This window comes from Leptopilina boulardi, unplaced genomic scaffold (assembly GCF_019393585.1).
Source record: "Leptopilina boulardi isolate dan_hultmark-lab unplaced genomic scaffold, ZJU_Lbou_2.1 LbouV2_393, whole genome shotgun sequence".
NCBI lineage: Eukaryota > Metazoa > Arthropoda > Insecta > Hymenoptera > Figitidae > Leptopilina > Leptopilina boulardi.
Genome location: NW_026137966.1, coordinates 1277276 through 1301802, shown reverse-complemented (window position 1 = coordinate 1301802; position 24527 = coordinate 1277276). Strand labels below are relative to the sequence as shown.

General features: G+C 30.4%; 1 protein-coding gene and 1 long non-coding RNA gene across 6 annotated transcripts in view; both read left to right on the top strand.

Annotated features, from left to right (window-relative positions):
* Positions 1–24527, top strand: part of LOC127288736 (protein expanded) — a 373302-nt gene that overhangs the window by 251107 nt on the left and 97668 nt on the right. The window lies entirely within an intron of this gene.
* Positions 19126–20448, top strand: LOC127288744 (uncharacterized). Its single transcript, XR_007844078.1, has 3 exons — positions 19126–19450; positions 19967–20143; positions 20225–20448. It is a non-coding gene; the product is annotated as an uncharacterized LOC127288744 (long non-coding RNA).

The window sequence follows — 24527 nt, the reverse complement described above, 5'->3', positions numbered from 1 at the left end:
TAAAGTCAAAGATATAAGCTTTAAGTTGAATATTTGAGGAAGGTTAAATCTTTTTTAGAATTAAAGATGCAAAACTTTTTGTAAAGCCCTAATATGCTGTAAGGTGGGTAAATATTATTGAGCGGCAGTGTATATATGTATAGTAAATAAATAAAATAAATAAGTCGCATACAATAAAAATTGTTTATCAACAAGTTGACTGTCTATTAAATGTTAAATAAGATTTCTGAGAAATTTAATTAAAATAAAATAAATATAGACTGAATATATACAGGGTGTATCATAACCGGGTACTATCATGAAAACATGTAATCATAAAATATTCTTTGAGTTTTTACTCAATTAATATTCCCTAACAGCATCCGGATATTCAAGAAATCCTACGAACGTTCTAGGGATATCCGGTAATTAGGATATCCATAGATATCCTGAGGACATCGTAGAGATATCCGGCTACGGCTAGGACATTTTGCAAAATTATTCGGCATATTGAATCCGCCATTTTGAATTTTGAAAACTGATATCGGATTTGTAATCAGTAACCCAAATAACCCCTGAGTAACGAGTTTCATGTAAATACAATAATTTTTTTAAAAAATCGTCTGCCATATTGGATTCGCCATTATGAATTTTTAAAAACGGATATCAGATTCGTAATCAGCGACCCAAAAAACCCCTAAGTAATAAGTTTCATGTAAATCCGATAATTTTTTTTTTAAAATCGTCTGCCATATTGGATACGCCATTTTATCTATAAACTTTGTTGAGTAAAAAAATATACATATATCTGAAAGGGTACAATATTCATTTATGATGTTAATATTCATATATTAAAATTTATAGAGTATTTTTATTTAATCTTAGTAATGAAATAAACTATAGAATTAGATAAATATTCATTTCTCGGAATTTATGAGATTTAAATGTTTGTATCATGTTGAATAGAGGGTTTAGAATCAAAACAAAATCCGAGTCTAATTAGTAACGTGTCAGGACACGTAAATGTATTACTATATATTTATGTTTTTGAGCTTGGAACGAAATAAAATTTCTACTTATTTTTGTTTCTTTCCACAGCACAAAATATAGTTACCTCTTATTTTTGTTTTGTTCCTTGGCACAAATTATAATTACCACTTATTTTGGATTCGTACCTCGGCACGAAATATAATTACCTCGTATTTTTGTTCCGTTCCTCGGCACAAAATAAAATTGCCTCTTATTTTTGTTTCGTGCCGGGACACAAAACAAATTTCATAAGTAATTCAGTTTCATGCCTCTGGCACGGAACGGAACAAAATTAAAATTGATTTTAGTTCCGTTTCCGGACACATCCCTGATACAAAGTAAGCTAACTCCCAATTATTTTTCCTTACTCTCAATTATTTTTTTTTACTGGGTCAAACAATCAATATTTTTGTTGCATTATCAAAATATATTCAATACTAATGTTATCCAATATCTTTCTTTATCCTCGAAATCGTAATATGTTTAATGCCAATGTTATCGAATACCAAGAAAACTAAATGGATTGAAGTATTTTTTGTATGAAACATTTAAGACAACCAAAAGAAACAAATATCTTCTATACCAATATTATGCAATATCTATATTTTATGCATAAAAAAATTATTCAATAATCAATGTTTTATCTTCAAAATACATATATAATTATTAATACTATACAAAAATAGGAATATATTTTTTGGGCCCAATACAAAAATGAAAAAGACAAATATTATATAAGAAGATTCAACACAGTTATTGATCGACAAATTGCAGAAAAATATTATAAACTATATAATAATCAAGTTAAGTTACCTGAGACTATTAGAAGCTTTTTTAGCGACACTACTACAATGTTGTTGCAACGGTAAACTTAAATCAGCATCTTAAATCAGCAGTAGCCGTTTCACTCCATTGAGGAGAAGTGAACCCCTACTCTACCAATCCGGGCCTATGTTAAGTTCTCGCGTGAGGCAGATATTACGGTAGGCCTGAGTGGCGTCCTCGGGGACAGATGTTGGTAAGTTAAGTATGGATACACCACTTCCACTCACGGGGATTAAACGGTTATCATCTATATCGCATATACAATAATAAAAAAAATTTCCCTCAACCCAAGGCTTTTAGGACGAATCGAGCGATCACAGATTGGGTCCTAAGAAGGAAAGTGGTATAACCTCACTCTATCGGCTGGTAAAGTGGGGGACACAACTTCGCCTTACAGGACAGTATTTAAAAGGTCATGGACCATTTTATGAACCCTCAACCAAAAGCTGTTTTGACAAAAAAAATTTCAGGTAGAAACATTCGAGAACCCTAATTATCAAAGTAAAGATATATATGTATATATAATCTAATAATAATGAGAAAATTCAAGTACTAAGAAAATGTGACTGAATGAAGGATTGAATACAAAGATTATTATTCAATAATAATAATAATAATTAATGAATATTTAAGAGAACAGTGACCTTTAAATTTTGAAATCAAATTTTCTAACAAACATACAATCACCGCAATAATCTTTGACAAATAACTATAATATTTTTTTGTAATAGTTTTTATTTCAGTCGGTAAAATTGTCTACATTTTTGATTTTGAATAGGTGCATATTGTAATAACCTTAGTTATTCATCGTATAATAGAATTCTAAAATGATTCGGTTAAAACTGTTTTTGTAAATACTTTTTATTTGCGCCAAAAAAATGGGGTCATTGGTTCTAAGATGGACAGTCTGGTGGCTCTAAGATGGGCATCACACCTTAATTTCTTGATTTTATTTATTTTCAATGTTACAGTTTCCTAATAATGCTCTAAGCCTCATAATTGAAATTGTTTCTTCTTCCACTTCGAAATTGTGTTGGTATCAATAGAGAATATGATTGCATGCCATAACTGTCAGAGAGAAGTGCACTTAAACTGCGCCAAAATCTGCGGACCCTGGTACGAATATCCGAATTGTGACTCAGACAATTCAACTTAGAGCTGTATTTACTGTTAATTTCTTTTAATTAATTATAAAATAACTAATCTCTTATTAAATAAATTAGATTGGATAAATTAAATAAATTAATTTAATTAAATTAATCTCGTGAAAATTAATTTTCCTACAATATTATTTATTTTTTAACATTTAAAAAATGTAAGAACTTTTAAAAAATATAATGAACCAGAAAATTGGTTTAAAAACCCATACTTGATATTTTATTTTTATTTTACCCGTTTTTTAATGCATTTTATGAAGGGTGTCCATCTTGGGGCCACTTTTTTCAATTCGAAATTTACAACAATTTGAAAAAATTCTTTAAAAAATGTTTGTTTGCAAATTAAAATTTTTTTCTTTATGGCCAAAGGATACCTTATTTTTTGTACTTTCACACGGTATACACCATTCTTAAATATCCTAAAACGTTTGAATTCTAGAGCCCAATATCAGAACTATAATGTCCATTTTGGGGCCCTCTTCCCTATATAATAAATAATTTACAATTTCATTATTTATGAATTGATATGGTTTCTATGGTAATGGTTGCTATGGAAACGGTTGCTATGGAAACGTTTGCCATGGTAATAGTTGCTATGGAAATGGTTGTCATGGAAACGGTTGCCATGGTAACGGTTGCTATGGAAACGGTTTCTATGGAAACGGTTGCCATGGAAACAGTTGTCAAGGTAACGGTTGCCATGGAAACCATACGAGTGTACGACGGACAGACCGACAGACAGACGGATGACGGACAGATAATTGCTACGTTATCTGTTTCCATGAAAACCATTCGAGTGTACAATGGACGGACGGACAGATGGACGGACGAACGGCCAATTGCTATGGTATCTGTTTCCATGGCAACCATACGAGTTTAGGACGGACAGACGAAAGAACACCAAAGCGAAACTAAAAGGCTTTCGGGCCTGGGCCATGAAACCCTAAAAATGAAATATTTTATAAACAAATAAAGTTATCGTAATTCTGACGTTACCAAATGAAAATTTACATAATTCCACATCCAACGAGCCCTATATAAAGTATTTTGGATTAGTGGATTGTTAATAAACAATTGCAATGTTAGCAAAATGTTTATTAACAATCCACTAATCCAAAGTACTGCATTTAGGGATCGTTCGATTCAAGGTCAAAACGTTAATTTATGAGGCATTCTATTTCAAATCGTACCGCCTACAAATGACTATCGAGGGTAGAGCACTTTTCATACATAATTTATTTTATTTAAAAGTCTTTAAATTTAAAATGTAAATAATGCTTTTAATAGAGAATTTTTCAAGCTTTAAGGTGGCATAAGGCTTTATTTAAAAAAAAAATTATTTCTTGGTTTAATTTGCATTTAAAAACTTTGAGAGTTAATTTCTCAAAATATGTCATTTTCAATTTTGTTGAAAGTTGTCTCAAAAGAAAGATTAAATTCTCTAGTTTCTACCATCCAAAGATTATAATGGGCTTTTCAGTGGATCCAGGGAAAAAAATAAAATGTAAATTCACTTTTTACTGAATTTGGCGTAGGAAACGTAACCCTCTTGAATTTCACGTCAGAGTCAAAATCATTTGTTTTTTTAATTCTATTAAAAAGATCAATTTCTCAAAGTTGTGAAGCAAAAATATAATTTAATAATATATCTTTATTATTTAAATTGTTATGTATCTTTTATTTTATATATATATATTTTGACTCTGACGTGAAATTCAAGAGGGTTACGTTTCCTACGCCAAATTCAGTAAAAAGTGAATTTACATTTTATTTTTTTCCCTGGATCCACTGAAAAGCCCATTATAATCTTTGGATGGTAGAAACTAGAGAATTTAATCTTTCTTTTGAGACAACTTTCAACAAAATTGAAAATGACATATTTTGAGAAATTAACTCTCAAAGTTTTTAAATGCAAATTAAACCAAGAAATAATTTTTTTTTTAAATAAAGCCTTATACCACCTTAAAGCTTGAAAAATTCTCTATTAAAAGCATTATTTACATTTTAAATTTAAAGACTTTTAAATAAAATAAATTATGTATGAAAAGTGCTCTACCCTCGATAGTCATTTGTAGGTGGTACGATTTGAAATAGAATGCCTCTTATGTATATCTCAAAATCGGATTTTATTAACTATCTCAATGGAAAGCTTGACTAATTTCCTATAAAATATGTAATTTTTAGAGTGGGATCTTTTATAGTTTTTGAGATAGAAACAATTGATCAAACATCTACTTTTAACCATCTTAAGATCATAAGATCGTACTATCTATTTCTCTCCGTGTCCGTAATAAATCCTTCAACTAGTCTTAAAAATTGTAATAAACATTAAAGAAAATAACATTTAAAAAACAACAATAGTAAAAAAGGAGACGTAAAAAACTAACTAGCTAGCATGTTCACAAGTTTTTCAAAGAAAATGCCGAGCATTAAATTCGTCATTAGGGCATTAAATTAGCATTAAATTATCCCTTAATTTTCAAATAGGTTTTATCCAGATCGGACAATGTGGACAAGCCAGGTTAACGGACCTGTTATTTTAATGTAAGTGGTGACTTTGCTTAGAAGTATAGTATAGGGAGACACATCAATGACAAACCTACTAGTTATGAAGTATCAAGAAGAAGACAAAAAATTGAACGAAGAATGAAATAGAGCAAATAATAAATCCTTGAAGTTTTGATTTACTTGATAAATCCAAATTTACATTTAAAATACAAAAATGTCAATATCTTGAAAAGGGGAGCAGCTAGGATTTCAAATTTTGCATATTGTGACCCTACAAGTGATCTACAAAAACCCCCTACAACCCAATTATGGATCCATTATCATTGCAGAGCCCTGAGCAAGGGGCGCGGGGGGCGAAGCCCCCTGACCACAAAAATACCAACTCAAAAGATATATATATATATATATGGGGTAAAATTCCTGTAGCGTACTAAGTGAAAAAAAAATTTAATCGGATCGGGCTGTAACTTGCACATAGTTTAGCCCTACGGGTGAGTACTTTAACAACGAAGTATTGTTAGGTTTTTTCGAAAACCGTCGAAGAGGGAGGGGCTTGAATTTTTTTGGAAAATTTAAGGGGAGGGTACACCCTAATTTTCAACTATATCAAGATATTATTTTAAAATTTCGACAAAATTATTTTTCAAGTAACTTTTTGCAAGGAATTTGATGGTAATAGAAAAAAAATTGAAAAAAATTTTTTTGAGCCCTTTTTGAATTTTATTTTTTGCGAAATTTAAAAGATTTTTAAATCCATCCGTAATTTTGTCGAAAATGTGTTTTTACATTAAAAAAAAAATTGCCGATTGAACCTTCAGTTCCTTGCAAAGCTCTATCAATCCGTCTTTTCAACGTCTTTTTTGCCTTTCGTACTTTTTGATATGCTTTATTGTTTCTGACTAGTCCTTGTTTCGCTCTTCTTTGATCCCTTCGATGTGCGATCGCATTTCCTACTGAACCAAAAGACAAATTCATTGACTCAAGAAAAGCTGTTGTAGATTGCCTAAATCCGTCATTATATTCTGCTATTGCTTCAGCTACCGCAATTTGCACTCTCTTTTTAGAAACGAAAGTTTCTTTGGGGCATTTATTCCAAATGAGACTATGCAAACATTCATTTGCATTTTGTGTCCTACATTTGGCACAACAGATCAACAAGCTTTCGTCTGATAGTTTCGTGAAAACCGGTAGAATCTTGTCAAAAACCTATACATATATGTACAGATAGTAAAAAGTTTTAAACAAAAACAATAATAATAATAATATTCTTTACCAATTTGTTTATTGGTGTTCCAACATTCTTTTGATGGAGGCCTGTCGAAACACCTCTGGCTTCTGCTACTTGATAGAAACACCAAGAGTTTTCACCTACAGGACAAAATTGATGATGAGGTTCTTGATCAGTTGATACGCCATGGTAAATTATAGCCATAATTGCTCTTTGCATAGTCGGGACGTCGTTTTTATTTTTATAAATTGCTGCTTGGTAGTATGAACAAAGTTTGTCGATAGTTGTTCCCTTTAGAGCACCGTATTTTCGTTCACCAAGAGTCACTCCACGATTTTGCCACACCTTTACTACTTCCCTTAGATTTGTACCTACTCTATATAATATGAATATAATGAAAAATGTGTCGATAACTAATTTCATATACTATAAAATTCGAAGTTACCTCTTCTTCAAGTGGTTGACATAATCCTCCTTTTTAATTTCAAAATCTTCTCCATAAACCTTCTTTCCATTCCAATGAATCAAAGTCTTAGCATCTCCATCAGATAAGATTGTTGAATAACGAAAGCCAAAATTTTCAGATCTTTTCCAAATTTTTTCCGCAGCTACCATTTCCATTGCACCCGAAGAACCCGTATGGTTTACTTTACAACTGCTTTGATGACCTTCCATCCAAATATCAAATTCCGAACTTTCTTCACCAAGTTCGAACTTCGAAATCACACATTCATGACAATATTTTGACATGACTTCGAAGTCGATTACGTATCCCGTCAAAACATCTATCACACATCCAACTCCAAGAAGAGAAGTGTGACCTCTCGTCAACCAGGTTCCATCGTAGCTCACTGTGAGATTCACCATTTCATTATTTTCCACAGTTTCAGACAAATTTTCATTTCTCACTTTGGTACGAGCAGTTGCTAAAACGTTTTCAATTTTCTTATTTACCGACTTACTGATGGAATCCATATAATTGTAAAATGCAGTTTTGGAAATAGGTTTCATGTCCATAATCATTGAATATAATTCTATTCCCGTGTAATTTTTTCCCATTTCCAAAAAGGCCATACTAATACGGAGATTTATATCAAATGCTGCAGTCCTATTATTCTCAAGTTCACTTTTTTGTTTGGTCGACGTGAAAGTTGTTGATATTGTCGCATCTAGTCCACTTTCTTCGCAATTTCTACATATGATGTCAATTTTTTTTTTGCAAAACCGCAATTTGCATCAATCACATTTGCCTCAATTCTATCGGAAAAACAAATTTTACATACTACTGCGCCAAAAAGAGATTGAAGTAAAGAAGTTTGGAAAAATATGTATTTGTCATTTTTGTCTTGCGACTCTTCATTTAGTGCTTTTTCTTCTTGCATATTTTTTACTATCTGTACATATATGTATAGGTTTTTGACAAGATTCTACCAGTTTTCACGAAACTATCAGACGAAAGCTTGTTGATCAGATGTGCCAAATGTAGGACACAAAATGCAAATGAATGTTTACATAGTCTCATCTGGAATAAATGCCCCAAAGAAACTTTTGTTTCTAAAAAATTGCGGTAGCTGAAGCAATAGCAGAATATAACGACGGATTTAGGCAATCTACATCAGCTTTTCTTGAGTCAATGAATTTGTCTTTTGATTCAGTAGGAAGTGCGATCGCACATCGAAGGGATCAAAGAAGAGCGAAACAAGAAGATTTTATTAATTAAAAAAAATTTAAAAAAAAAAAAAAATTCTGTTTTCAAATTTTTTAATAGTTGAAAATAAAAGAAATGAGTTTTATAATCAAAAATTGAATAATTGTAATATTTCTAAGCATTTATAACCTAAAAACTTTTTTTTTCAAAAAAAATGCTTCAAAAATAGTAAAAATCAAAATTTTCAATCGGCAATTTTTTTAAATGTATAAACACATTTTCGACAAAATTACGGATGGATTTGAAAATCTTTCAATTTTCGCAAAAAATAAAATTCAAAAAGGGCTCAAAAAAATTTTTTTCAATTTTTTTTCTATTACCATCAAATTCCTTGCAAAAAGTTATTTGAAAAATAATTTTGCTATTTTTAAAAAAAATGTATGGCCCAATGTTTGGCCATACAATGAAAAAAGTGGTTTTCTTAAATAAGACCACTAATTTTCAGTATCAAATTCGTAATTCCTATGAAATTCTGCGTTCAGACATGTTGTATAAGTGCCCAAAATATTGGTCCCAATGTCTGGGATTGGACCCAACATTTTTTGACAAACAAATGAATAAATTTAAAAAAATCCTATCTTGGGGGTTTTTGGGGTCACAGGATTAGAAATTCGAAGCTAATTTCCAAATTGGACACAGAGCCCAATGTAAGATTCCACGGCTCAATGTGAGGCCCACAGTAAAGAAATTAGTTTTCTTAAATATAACCCACTAATTTCTAGTATCCATTTCGTAATCGTTATGAAATTCTGGGTTAAGACTTGTAGTACAAATGCCAAAAATATTGGGCCAAATGTCTGGGATTGGACCCAATATTTGAGGAATTTGTACCACAAGTCTAAGCCTAGAATTTCATAACGATTACGAAATAGATGGAAACTAATTTTTTTACTGTGGGTCTCACATTGGGCCCCCAAAGATAAGATTTTTTTAAATTTATTTATTTGTTTGTCAAAAAATGTTGTAGTTTCCCATCTATATTAATTTCTGGAATTTATCCTCGCGAGGCCATCGCTTGTCGGTATGGTAGGGTGCGTCACAAGAAGTGGCGCAAAAATTCCAGAAATCAATATAGATAGGAAACTACAGTACTGAAATTGACCGGAAGTATGTTAGGGCAAATAGAGTTTCTGTAAAATACTGATTATGGCATATAACGATTCGAGAAAATAGAGATTAGAATAAATAAATATTAGGGGAAATTAAAATTATGTTAAATTGTAATTCGCAAAAGAAATTATTCTAATATTAATAATTCGTTAAAATTAAAATTCGGAAAAATAATGATTAGAAAATTTAGAAATTATTCGAAATGGAAATTCGGTAAAATGAAAGTTATATAAAATAGCAAATCGCAACTTTTAAAAATACAAAAAATATGCATTTGATAAATTACATTTTAAAACAAAAAATTGTTCGAAAAAATATTTATTGTACAAAATGGTAATTCGCAGAAAAAAATTATAAGAAATGGTACTTTTGTAAACTCAAAAATAGTTTAAACTTTTAATTGGAAAAATAGAAATTATAAAAAATACTAATTCGCTACAATAATAATTATGAGAAATGATTATTCGGTAAATTGAAAATTATAAAAAATGTTCTTTAGAAGTTAAAAAATTCTGTCAAATAATAATTCGAAAATATTTTTATTATATAATCTGACGATACGAATTGAAAAAATTATAGTCAATTGCTTTTAGGTAAAACGATTTTCGAGAAAATAAAAATTCGAAAAAACAAATTTGGGGTTTAATCATGCTCTTTAAAATAGCAAATCTTAGAATATAATTAAAAATTAATTAGGGCATTCTGCATCCCTTGTCCTAGGACAAATTTCCAAAATAAAAGTGTGATCAAATTTTTTTTCATTTAGTACCGTACAGGATTTTTACCCCATATACACTGGAACCTCCAACCACTACGTGTTCTTTTAGACCCAGTTTTTTTTTTAATCTCAATTTTTATTCGAAGATATATCCAATACATAAGTATGTAATATGTACGGCACTGAGTGTTTCCACTTTTTGACATAACCTTGACGTCAAGGGTAACCTCCATCCATTGCACATAAGACTCGCGCGCTGCAATGGTTGGAGGTTCCAGTATATATAGGGGAGAGTGGTTCTATTTCGGCCCTGTGGGTAAAGTCGGCCCCCCGGGTTTCTCAGAGCTGGCGTTCGCGTCGAATTAATAATTTTAAACAAACTCTTTTTTTACATACACTAAAATAATTATTTTAGTGTTTGTTAATATGTCACACCACAAAATTATTAATTCGACCCGAACGCCAGCTCTGAGAAACCCGGGGGGGCCGACTTTACCCACAGGGCCGACATAGGACCACTCTCCCCTATATATAGTATTTATTTTTTATATGTTATTATTAAATTATTTTTTAATATTTATTATAAAGCAGCATGTAAGGAAGAAAATGAATGAAATAAATACACATATCATGTAAGGTTATTTATTTCTTAAATTTTTAAAGTAATTATGACTAATAAAGAAATTATTGACGCATATATTTTTTTTCGAAGTCTTGACAACCCAGTAAGAAGGAATGTATTAAAAAGGATAGAAATGCTTTTATCTTTAATGTCATTTTTGTCCACAAACAGATGAATTCCGAATGAAGAGGAAGCAGGAATTATCAAATAATAATAATAAGAAGTTATCAAATAATTATTATCGTTTACTTCATTATTTTAATAGTTATCAAATAAATTAATTAGAAATAACTTGTTTACAAATTTTTAAAATAAAATATAAATAAGAATAATTTTTAAATATACATAGTATTTGTATATGTAATTCAAAATTTCTTAAAAGTTACCATTAATTCTTAAAAAAATATAATTATGCAAAAAATTTATATTTATTACTTGTTACATATTATTTATTTATTACGTTGTCTTGACATTCTCGAGCGCGGTTAAATTTTTTTTTAATTTGAAAGAAATAACACCAGAATCACGAATAAAACATAATCTGACGATTTCCAAAAGGCAAAGTAATGAAAATCGTCTATGGAGTCTAGAGCGCGCAACTGGAGTACAACACGCATTCCCCACTCCGTGCCCCACCATCCTTTTCACTTTTTCCCTATTTCTGACTCTCTCGCACAATCTTGATTCCTGACACTGCTCTCCATCGCCATGACACCATCACAGCTGATCACAAAACAGTTGTCCAAGAAGACTAGAGACAGGAGGAGTAACTTCGCTTGAGTCCTATAGAGAACTGTGACGTATAATATAAGGGCAATGAAGGTGGCGTAGTTGTCAAGTAGTCGGCGCAGTAGACTAAAATTGGGCTTCTGCGCATATTAATACATTTATCGGTTTATATGTATTTAGTATTCTTGACGCACATGGGTTTTCGCTGGCTGATAAATAAAACATATAATTTGACATAAACAATTAATAGAATGATATTTTTGACAATCTTTCAAGTTATCTTCCGACACTGATTGCATTTTATTAAATTTATTATCAGCTTCTAAAATACAAAAAAAACTTCTAGTATTATTAAAATATTATTATTATTATATTATTGTAAAATAATATCTTTTTTTCGCCATTGACATGAAAAAGTGTCTTTTTTGTTCCTGTTTTGGGCAGATAAAATAGCACTTTTTAAGGCAGTTAGGGCCTACCTACAGCCTAAAAAAGACTCTTTTAGGCAGTTGTTAATTTTTGCATAATTATTGTTTTGCATTTATTTTATTTATCAATTTTTATTATTTTATGTACTATTTCATATATATATGAGGCAAAAGTCCTGAAATAACCGAAAAAAAATTAAAAGTTCTCGAATTTAATCAATTTTTTTCTAAAATGTTGTTATTGTTGGTGAAAGTCTAAAAATAAATTATTATTGAATTTAATAACATAGTTTTTGAATGACAACGTTTTTAATTTTTGACTTTTGAAAAAAAAAATTTTTTTCAATGTACAATATTTATAAATAGAATGCATAAAAGTTAACATACACTACCGTCGGAAATTGTCGGTACGATTGACGTGCGCGGGATGAAATGTTGATGTCGCACCTAAATTAAGATATTTTAAGTTTGAGAAAAGCTAGAGACTTGAAACTTAGATCACCTGAAAGCTGATAAAATTCTGCTTCTGAATATATACCTAGAATTTTTTTTCGACTTTCTGGAGCGATTATAACACTGGAAAGATTTCGAAAAAAAAACGTCTAATTTTCCCAATTTCGTACCCAGTTTTTGATTCCCTGCATAATCTAGGAAAATGCAAGGAAAAATTTGTAACTCCTACAACATAATCTTTAAGATCTTAGCTTTAAAAGTAATTTTTAAGACTTAAAAAATATTGTTTCGTTTTTGAGATAAGTTGAAAAATGTCAGAGCATGTTTTTTACACAACTCAGCGTCAAAGATTAGTTCTTGCATCCCCGCTGCTTCGCCCGTTCCTTGCGCCAGGGCCGAATATGCGTGCGGGCCCCTGCTTGAAACCCGTCTTGTATTTTCTCACATTTACAGTTATTGATTATTAGAATATTAATATTATAGGTAAAATTTAACCAAAAGTTTGAATGTAGATACAAAAATTAGTCTCGATTAAAAGGGCAGAAAGTGCATTTTCAGAAAAAAAGAACTTTCTTATGTACACTAAATTATATATAGTATAATATAATATAATATAATAAATAATAATAATATAAATATTAATAATAATAAAATATTTATAACATTTATAATAATCAATAACTGTAAATGTGAGAAAATACAAGACGGGTTTCAAGCAGGGGCCCGCACGCATATTCGGCCCTGGCGCAAGGAACGGGCGAAGCAGCGGGGATGCAAGAACTAATCTTTGACGCTGAGTTGTGTAAAAAACATGCTCTGACATTTTTCAACTTATCTCAAAAACGAAACAATATTTTTTAAGTCTTAAAAATTACTTTTAAAGCAAAGATCTTAAAGATTATGTTGTAGGAGTTACAAATTTTTCCTTGCATTTTCCTAGATTATGCAGGGAATCAAAAACTGGGTACGAAATTGGGAAAATTAGACGTTTTTTTTCGAAATCTTTCCAGTGTTATAATCGCTCCAGAAAGTCGAAAAAAAATTCTAGGTATATATTCAGAAGCAGAATTTTATCAGCTTTCAGGTGATCTAAGTTTCAAGTCTCTAGCTTTTCTCAAACTTAAAATATCTTAATTTAGGTGCGACATCAACATTTCATCCCGCGCACGTCAATCGTACCGACAATTTCCGACGGTAGTGTATGTTAACTTTTATGCATTCTACTTATAAATATTGTACATTGAAAAAAATTTTTTTTTCAAAAGTCAAAAATTAAAAACGTTGTAATTCAAAAACTATTTTATTAAATTCAATAATAATTGATTTTTAGACTTTCACCAAAAATAACAACATTTTAGAAAAAAATGGAAAGTACGTTACTTCCACAGCCGTTTTGGAAATCACGTAACTTTGTGGTGCAGACCAGGGCTGGGATTACGACAAGCAATACTGCTAAGTTAGCAAACTGCTAGTTGGCAATGTCAGTTATATTCACGCTGGAAAAAATTATTGCTACCAGGTGTTCGATAAAATTCTAATCATTTGACAGATTTAGGTTAACCTATGAATTATTCACAGAAAAATACAGACTTAAAAACTATATTAATTGATAAGAATAAAAACATTTGATTTCATATTAATTCAAAAAAAAAGACTTTAAACATTTCATTTCATAAATATTGTTAATATGATAGTATTAATATAATTATTTTTATTTAATAAATAATCATAATATTTTCGAGAAACATTTCATTATTTATAATTTATTTTTTATTATGGTTTAATATATTTAATTGAATAATTATTTCATTTTGATTCTTTTACGTTTTCATTTAATTATTTATTATTTAATCCTCTATTTTATTGTACTTATAATAATTAATATCTTATAAATGATTAACATTTTACTTGCTACCCTGTATATGATTAAGCAATTGAAATGGCTATGTTGCATGAAATCTTTAAATTGTTTTCATGCTCACTGCTATCAATCCGAGCAATTTGACAAAAATTTGGTGTCAATTTGCTCGTTTTTTAGGTTAACTTGATTTTAATTTCTATTGTATAAGCTTGTACTTAATTTTTTTTACCAAATATCAATAAAATGTGATTGTGGGATAAATTTCCTACAAATGTCATGAAATTTTGTTAAGTTATATTTGCTAATTAGCAATAATTGCTAACTTAGCAGCATTGCTAGTCGTAATCCCGGCCCAGAATGTACGTAACTCTGAGAAACGTTTGGAACTCGCTTATGTTGGTTTTTTGTGTTTTTGCAAAATACAAATTACAATATTTCTGCTCGAAACATAGCAATAAAAAGTGTAAGGCAATGCTAAATAAAATCTCAATTATTTAATCTACAATCATCCTATGTTATGTTCCGAGCAGAAATATTGTGATTTGTATTTTGCAAAAACACAAAAAACCAACATAAGCGAATTCCAAACGTTTCTCAGAGTTACGTACACGGAAAAAATAAGTCGCTCAAATTTTCATCGACTTTGTAGAAGACTCTCGGAACATTAAAAACACTCATTTCTAAAAATCACGTTAACAGGCTGTTGAGAAAGTAGGCTACACTTAAAACGAATTTAGAAAAAATGTTTAAAATACTCAGCGACAGTCGAGGAAAACGAAAACTAAACGGTTGCCCTACAGCGCCAGCGTTAGAACGTTTTGTCGACAGTCGAGGAAAATAACAAGCGCGGAGCTTGCGACAGTTGAGCAAAATCAAAATCCGGTCGACCAATGAAAAAATAAAGAAAGAAATTCTCTCATTCCCTTGTGTTTATTGTATACATACATGTATACATCTATACATACATTCATATAGTTGTATTATAATCAAACACATATATTACCCCTACCTTACACATTTTAACCTAACACGAACTTAGCACTAATACGCACGCATATACATTTATATAACATCGACGGACCGACGCTTGCGCAGTTTCGCACGATGGAAATGTACTTTCTCATCGTCCTTATATATATTAAACGAAGAGATTCTTTACCACTTGCGAGAAACAGAGGGGATATTTCGTTTGGCGCTTGAGAGATTGCGCATACTTTCCGCGCACCGTTTTCCTCGACTCGTTGACAAGTATCTGTGATTCACATTATCTATTGCCCAGTTTTAAGTTCTATTACAAAAGTAACTTAAAAATTACTCCAAGTCGTTAAGTTTCTAAAACACTTGTTATACAATAATTCAGCGAATTTTTTTCCGCTACTAGGTTTCTAAAAAGTTTTCGACTTTCTTCTACAGTATCTGTCAAAGTTAAAGAACTTTTATAACCTGAGCAAAATATTCATTTAGATCCGAGACTTCTCGATTAGTCGCTTAAATTCTAAGCGACAAATTTTTTCCGTGTACATTCTGCTCTGCACTACAAAGTTACGTGATTTCCAAAATGTCTCTGAAAGTTGCGTGCATTCGACTTGGGGCTAACGATATATATATATATATATATATATATATAATATACAGGGTGTTCCAAAAGTATGGAAACTTGCAAATATCTCGAAAAGTACGAATTTTTGTAAAAAATGTTCAAGACAAAAGTTGTTCCAAACAAAAAGATGTACATCTTCGAAATAAAAAAATTTGGCCCGGATCCCAATGTTGGGCCCTACAATGAAAAAAGTGGTTTTCTTAAATGAGACCACAAATTTTCAGTATCAAATTCGTAATCCCCATGAAATTCTGCGTTCAGACATGTGGTATAAGTGCCCAAAATATTGGGCCTAATCCAAGGTATTGGTTCCAAAATTTATAAACAGATAAATAAATTTTAAAAAATCGCATCTTGGAGGGATTTTGAGATCACAGGATTAGAAATTGGAAGCTAACTTTCAAATTAGGCATAGAGCCCAATGTAAGATTTTCGGGCCAATGTGAGGCTCACACTAAAAAAAATTAGTTGTCTTAAATAAAACCCATTAATTTTTAGTATCCATTTCAGAATCCTCATGAAATTCTGGGCTTAGACTTGTGGTACAAATTCCAAAAATATTGGGTCCTCACATTGGGCTGCAGAATCTTACATTGGGCTCTATGCTCAATTTCTAATCCTGTGATCTCAAAATCCCTCCAAGATGCGTTTTTTTAAAATTTATTTATCTGTTGATAAATTTTGGACCCAATATCTTGGATTGGGCCCAATATTTTGGGCACTTATACCACATGTCTGAACGAAGAATTTCATGGAGATTACGAATTTGATACTGAAAATTAGTGGTCTCATTTAAGAAAACCACTGTTTTCATTGTAGGGCCCAACATTGGGCTCCGGGCCCAATTTTTTTGTTTCAAAGATGTACATCTTTTTGTTTGGAACAACTTTTGTCTTGAACATTTTTTACAAAGATTCGTACTTTTCGAGATATTTGCAAGTTTCCATACTTTTGGAACACCCTGTATAATATATATGTTTATATATATATACTAGAGGGGCTACGCCCCCCTGCGCGCTTCGCGCGCCAACCCCCCTATTTTTGGCGGGAAATACAGAGAGAGATGAGGGAAGGGGGAAGGACTTACTGCTTTATTAGGGTCTTAAAACAAACATAACCTCAAAATTTAGGTCAATTTTTGGCGGAGGAGGGGAAATGAGAGGAGGGAGGGGGGACTTGCGGCTATATTCAGAGCCTTGAAACGAACATAACCTCAAAATTTAGGTCATTTTTGACGGAGGAGGGGAAATAGGAGGGAGGGGGACTTGCGGCTAAATTTAGAGCCTTGAAACGAACATAACCTCAAAATTGAGGAGGGGGGACTCCCCCCTCCTAGGTCAAGAATTCTTGAAACAGCGGCGGCGGCGGAGGCGGCGGCGATATCTTTTTGTAATATATATATATATTAGGGGGCTACGCCCCCTGCGCGCTTCGCGTAGTGTCGAAATTCCACCCTAAATTTAGAGGTTAAGATCGTTTCAAGACTCTGAATATAGCCGCAAGTCCCCCCTCACCTCCCTTCTCTTCTACCCCCCTTCTCTTGACTTGCGGCTATATTCAGAGTCTTTGAACAGCGGCGGCGGCGGCGATATCTTTTTGTAATATAGGTAGATATATATATATATATTTCTTTAAAATTGTTTCTTTTTTTCATAACAATGGCGAAAAAATAACGTATGTGGCTCGCACGTAGTAATTTTTAGGTTTGGATGATTTCAATACTCGCTGTCTGTGCGACTTCGGTTCGATTTGGCTCGCCTTCGTCTCACCTACGTCGCACTAACGACAGTTCGTACTGAAAATTACATCCTTACCTAAAAAGTACTACTTTACGTGCTTGTCACATAATATACTATTAATGCACAAAAAAACGTTTTAATTGATTTATATTAAAAAAAAATCTAAAAAGTTATTTTTTTTTATTTTAACAAAATTTAATTGCTTTATGAATATTTTACTTTAAATACGTAATTTAATTTGAAAACATCTTTTCTCTCTTAAATTACTAATGTTATTAAATATTAAATTCATTTTATTAATTCTATAATGAAAATAATTCTATAAAAATATTATCAAAATTTATTTCGATTATTTAAGAATCATCTAACTTATTGTAAGACAAATTTTTAAAATTTTATTTAAGTAGGACAAATTTCTAAAATAAATTCTTAAAGTTCCATTTTTATAATTTTTTGAAGTATGATTTAAGTAATAAATTAGAATTTAAAATTTTGTCACAGTTTTTAGTTTTGACTGTAAAAAAGATTTCAGGAAATAATTAATCAAGTTTTACAGATTTTTAAATAAAAATTTTTATTAAATAATAATTTTGGAAGAGACAAAGTTTTAGTTAAAAATTTGTTAAATAATTGAAATAAAGAAGATCTAACAAAGATTTGCATTTTATAATAAAAGATCGTAATTTGTTTAAAAATTTGTAAAAAAATCATTTAAAAAATCCCATTTAATTTAAATAAGTCGAAAAAAATCGTATTTTATAAAAAAAATTGGAAAAAGTTCGAAAATTCTTCAAGAACTGTAATAATAATATTATTCTGATTAATAATAATAATAATAATTAATAATAATATTATTACTTATAATCTCTCTATCATAACATTGCCTTGTGCCATTTGACCATGGAGTAGTATAAGGAGACCGAACGACCATGTTAAATCTGCGTTAAAAGTGGACCAAATTTTGGTAACCGCTTAGTGTCATAAAAATACGTAATAGAACACTAGCGCCACTGATTGTGTTAAACTGAGCTGGACAGTCAGTCATTGTAAAAGTTTTAAAAATAAGGAGCAATGTATTTTTGGGTTATGTTCAACGTCCCAAGTAGAAATTTCCGTAGCTCGCCGTAATTAAACACCGGAATGGTACTGATCCAATACTGGCTGTCAGTATTGACTTTCAGTACTGGCAGTGTACTGACTCATACATCGAATCAGTATTATGTCGGAGGTAAAAAAATATTAAAACCAGTACTGGCATTTCACTGTCATTCACACCGAATCAGTACTTTGTCGGTTGTAAGAAAACATTAAATATAAAAAAGTCTTTAAATTATTCCAGTAGGTACAAAACGATAATTTTTTTTATTAAAAAATATGTTCGTTAATTTCTGTCCAATAATTTCCCTCAAAATTTTTGCTGTATATATATATAAATATATTTATATATTTGTTATTATTAGTTATTTTAATACTTATTGAAATATGTGCATTTAGTTATTTATCATGCATACAATAACAAAGTTCAGAATTTTTCTACAATAAGCAAGCAAACGTTTAAACCAATCATACGCAAATATTCGTCAGCAGATGACGAACGATGAGAAACAATTTGTCATTGTTTACTAGTGTTGAACGCTCTTATTACAATTAGAAATGTTTAATAAAGTAAAGCGAAAATTATTAGCCCGAGAACGAGTGGAAAAATGCAGATATTTAAAAAAACCAAAACTTGATGAAGATTCTGATAATAATCTAAGTAAGTATTTTTTTAATCATTTTAAATTCAGTAATTCTTATAGCATAATATAACCTACAAATAAAGTAGTGCAATTATTAATTATTTTTTTAACAAAAATGAGTAAATATTCCAAGAAATGCTTGTTCAGTAAATATAAATTGATTCGAAAAATTATGTAAATTGATATTTTGGATATTGTGCGAAAGTTGGTAACCTAACCTTAAAATTTTTAGTGTATATTAAAATATATGTCAAAACTAATTTAATAAACTACTCATTAATAGTGTATTGATTATTAATAGCAATTTAAACTCAAAATGACACATTATGATTTTTTATCAATAATCCACTTTTTTAAAAGTTTTAATTTTCAAAAAACAAATCAGTCTATCTTTCTTTTTTTTACTAATCCTGGTTTAGAAAATGTTTTTAATTCTTGTTGTATTTATACACGTAGCATGTATATTAAAGTTTGTATCTAATTTAAATTTCTTTAATTCTGCATTTAATTTTATCACTTTGTTTTTTTAACAGATTGAGTACATGACCCTTCTTTCATCTGGTGTAAAGACAGTTAAAAGCACAATAAATGATGTATTACCATCGTTTTTAACAAAAGAAGTTCAACTTCAATACAGTGGTTGTGGGAAATTAACAAAAGGAGTTAGAAAAGAAAACTTTTCTCAAACTAATATTCACCGATGTTTGATGGTGTGTAATTTTATTTAATATTATTCTCAAATTCATCTACATAGTTTAAATTTTCTATCTAAATATTACATTATGTTATAGGTGTGATTTTAAAACTTCTCACAACAACAAAATCGGAAATTATGTCAGCATTAAGTCGCTGGCTATCTGATGCAGTGGACAGAGATGGAGGAAAACAACAAAGACAATTAAAAAAAACAAGATAAAAATCAAAACATTCCAAATTAAAAATTTAAAGTTTTTATTTATTTTTTATCAAAAGCATAATTAAATTATGCATTCAATGGAACAAATTCAAACAAAAATGTAACGAATTAAAAATAATATTGTGTATTTAATTAATAATAAACAACAAATAGTTAATTCTTTGTGTTTTCATTTTTGCTGTTAAAAGTAGAATATCTCTAATTTATTATTACACACCTTAATACTAGATAGTTCTTTATTATTTGATAGATTTTATGTATTCTTAAATTAAATTAAAATTTTTTTTTATCATTTATATTTTATAGTCGTCTTTTATTAACTTATTTTTAATTATGTAATACATCAATCATTTTTTTCTGTTTTAAATTATTATTTATTATTATTTATTATTATGTACGGTAAAAATAATTTATTAAAAATATTTAACTGAAATTGATATCCAGTTTTATTAAGTGCGAAGTAAAAAAAATAAAATATTATGAATTTAAAAAAAAAAAATTACAACACAAATTATTTTTTGTAAAATAATTTATTAAAAATAAAATAATTTAATTAATATAGATGGTAATTATTATTTTAATTATTTATTGTTAATAATATTTTATATATTCTAAATAACATTAACTATTATTGGCTTTACATTACCTGTTTGTGGTAAAAATGGGAGTAATAAGCTAATAAGGATGAAATTTGCATTGGAAAGCGTGTTTTAGCATTTTGTAAAAAAGTGAGATTTTAAGTCCGGATGAGTACTTTGCCAGTATTATGCCAGTATTATTCTAGTACTACGTTAGTACTGGTGAGCGGGACAAAATCAGTACTGGACAGCGTTACCAGCCAGGGTTGGTCCACTACTGGCCCAGTACGGCAGTCAGTACTTTTAGACTGACTGTCAGTGTTGGGTCAGTACTATGCCAGTGGCACATTGCTACTTGGGGTACTTCTAATTTTTTCCACTGTTTACATACTTCCCACGAGAGCGCTTGTGTTCCATTACGTATTTTCATGACACTAAGTGGTTACCAAAATTTGGTCCACTTTCAATGAACGTCGTTCGGTCTCATTATACTACTCCATGGATTTGACACATTCTCTTCTGTTATATTATAGCTCTATATATACTTGCGCAGTAAACCATTTTTGGTTACCGCAGAAACTACCTATGCAGAGAGAATCTTCCTTCATTGCCCTCACTGAGTGACTATACACCGCAGTGAGAAGAGAAACATTGTCATGCGAAAGTGAGAAACTTTTCTCATCGATGAGTGAGTGAAATCAAGGTTGCCAACCTAGAAGACGTGTTGGTAAGGTAGGTATTGAATTTTTTCTTAAGAAACTATTCAATACCTACACTGTAAAAAATTTTTCGGAAATATTTCCGAAAAAATACGGACAGCACGGAACCCCATGGGGTGGAAATTTTTCCGAATAAAAATTGGGAAAAATCTCCGACATATTCCGGAAATTTTTCCTACTATTGAGTAGGAAGTATTTATGTAGCGTGGAGAGAAGAGTCGCGCGAGGTACCCTCTCTCCAAATTGTGAGAGCCAATAGAGGCCTTATTTTTCCCCCACCATGCGGAGCATGTGGAGTGCGGAGAAGGGGAAGAAGCGAGAATCAGTCGAGCGCGGGAGCTCATAGCGACAAGACGTCGTTTTAATTGCACAGCGAGAGAGAGAGAGAGAGAGATTTTCACGTGCCTTTATGCCATGCCGTCAACTTTGTACCCAGATTAACAATATTCCTCAAAATAATCGTCAGATTTTAGACTGTCGTGACTGCAGCATAGGGTTACTAGACGTACTCTTTTTAGGGCCTGCGAGTTTTTTGCGGGCGGCTTAAAATTAGTATTAGTAACTATATACTAATTACGTCTTTTAGTTAATTAATTTTTTTACAGAGAATATTTGACAAAAAAATTATTTCTCATCGTGATATTTTTTTGGGCCACAAATAATATTTTTACGTAGAAAATTTGAAAAAAAATTATTTTCTCATCGTGATATATTTTTTTTGTGCTACGAATAATTTTTTTGGTACATTTTCATAGTACAAAAAATTAATCAACTAATTATTACGGTATTTAGTTAATTAATTTTTTTAGAGAGAAAATTTGATAAAAAATTATTTTTATTATTATTTTACAAAGAAAAATTTAAAAAAATTATTTTTTCATCATGATATTTTTTTGTGCTACGAATAAATTTTTGGTAAATTTTCGTGGTAAAAAAAATCAACTAATTATTACGGTATGTAGTTAATTAATTTTTTTGGAGAGAAAATTTGACAAAAAAGTTATTTTCTTATCGTGATAATTTTGTTAGGCCACAAAATATTTTTTTATACAGAGAAAATTTAAAAATAATTAAATTTCTCATCGTGATATTTTTTTTTGAGCTACCAATAATTTTTTTACACAGAAAATTTAAAAAAAAATATTTTCTCATGGTGAAACTTTTTTTGTGCTACGAGTAATTTTTTTTGTTAATTATATTCTCATCGTGATATTTTTTTTAGGCCACAAATAATTGTCTTAAAAAAATTTTTTTACTACGAAAATTTGACAAAAAAAGTATTTTCTTTATCGTAATATTTTTTTTGTCCACAAATTTTTTTTTGGCTAATTTTCGTTGAAAAAAATTAATTAATTAATTATTAAATATGACATTATGTTATTAACAATTATTTATTAAATTAATTATTTGTCATATTTAAAATAAAATAAAATATCTAGTAAAATAAATTTTTTCAAATGTTCCCGCGCTTTGCTGATGGCTCAGCTGTGGACTTTAGTTCGCTCAACGCCACAGGGAGGGCGAACATCATAACTCTTTCTCGCAGTTGAGGTGCCATTAGATTGGTATACAAGCAGTCATCGGCGTGGACAGCCCATGACTTTACCAATAATGGTCCATTATTGGGTGCCATTATTGAAATTATATTGGCATACCTGTCTCCCATTATTGGGCCATTAATACGCCAATGGTATTTTTCCCATTGGGTTTTCATGACTACAGTTATCGTTTAAGCTCACTCTATCTGTAAATTGTAAAAATAAGTTTATCCATCTTGCATTAAAAATGCTTTTTCTTCTCGTTCTCCCTATAGAAAAACAGTTACTATTTTCCTTTTCTCATCTCATTTGCATATGAGACATTTCATATGAGAATACGGGGTCATGTCTCGGATTTTTCTCAAAATTCGATAAATTGTAGTGATAGTGGTGATGAATAAGTGTACAAATTTTGAATTTGAAATTTTTCGAGATATTTACAATAACAAATTTCAGCAATATTTTTTTGCTTTACTTATAACTTTTTCCCTACTAAAAAAAGAGAACAATGCACAGTGGCCGATTTCTCGAAAAACCTGGCCAAAAATCGAAAAATGATATGATTTCAACCAAAATTGGTATATCCATGTTTTTTGGGTTTCTGAATTCAAATTTTACATTGGTTGTGTCAAATTCAAAATGGCGGATCCAAAATGGCCGTTTAGATTTTAAAAAACTTTGCTGAAAATCGAAAAATGATACGATTTCAATCAAAATTGGTATATCCATGTTTTTTGGGTTTCTGAATTCAAATTTTACATTGGTTGTGTCAAATTCAAAATGGCGGATCCAAAATGGCCGTTTAGATTTTAAAAAACTTTGCTGAAAATCGAAAAATGATACGATTTCAATCAAAATTGGTATACTTACGTTTACTGGGTTTCTGAAATCAAATTTTACATTTGTTTTATCAAATTCAATATGGCGGATCCAAAATATTTGCTGGTATTATAAAATTGCGTAAATGTGTTAGAGCTTATTTTTTTTAAATTACAGACAGTGCTTAAATTTTAGTTTAAAGCGAATGCGAATGAAGAAAAAGTCAGTCTTTCACGTTCAGTTGCACCGCCGGCCGGTGCAACGCGCTGTCGGTAAACCGCGCTTAGTGAAATAAAAAGTGATACCAAAACTGCAGGGGCAGCTTGGGGCAACTGATTTCAATTAAAATGAATTAAAAATATATTCTAGTTTATGATAATACCAGGTAGATCGCGGATATCGGTGGATTTCACAACTATTTTCATGATTTACGTTGATAAAACAATACAAAAATCGTCGCCATGAATAGCGATGTTTAATGTCATTTTTTAAAAACTGTACGTTTTAAATGTGATTATAAATAC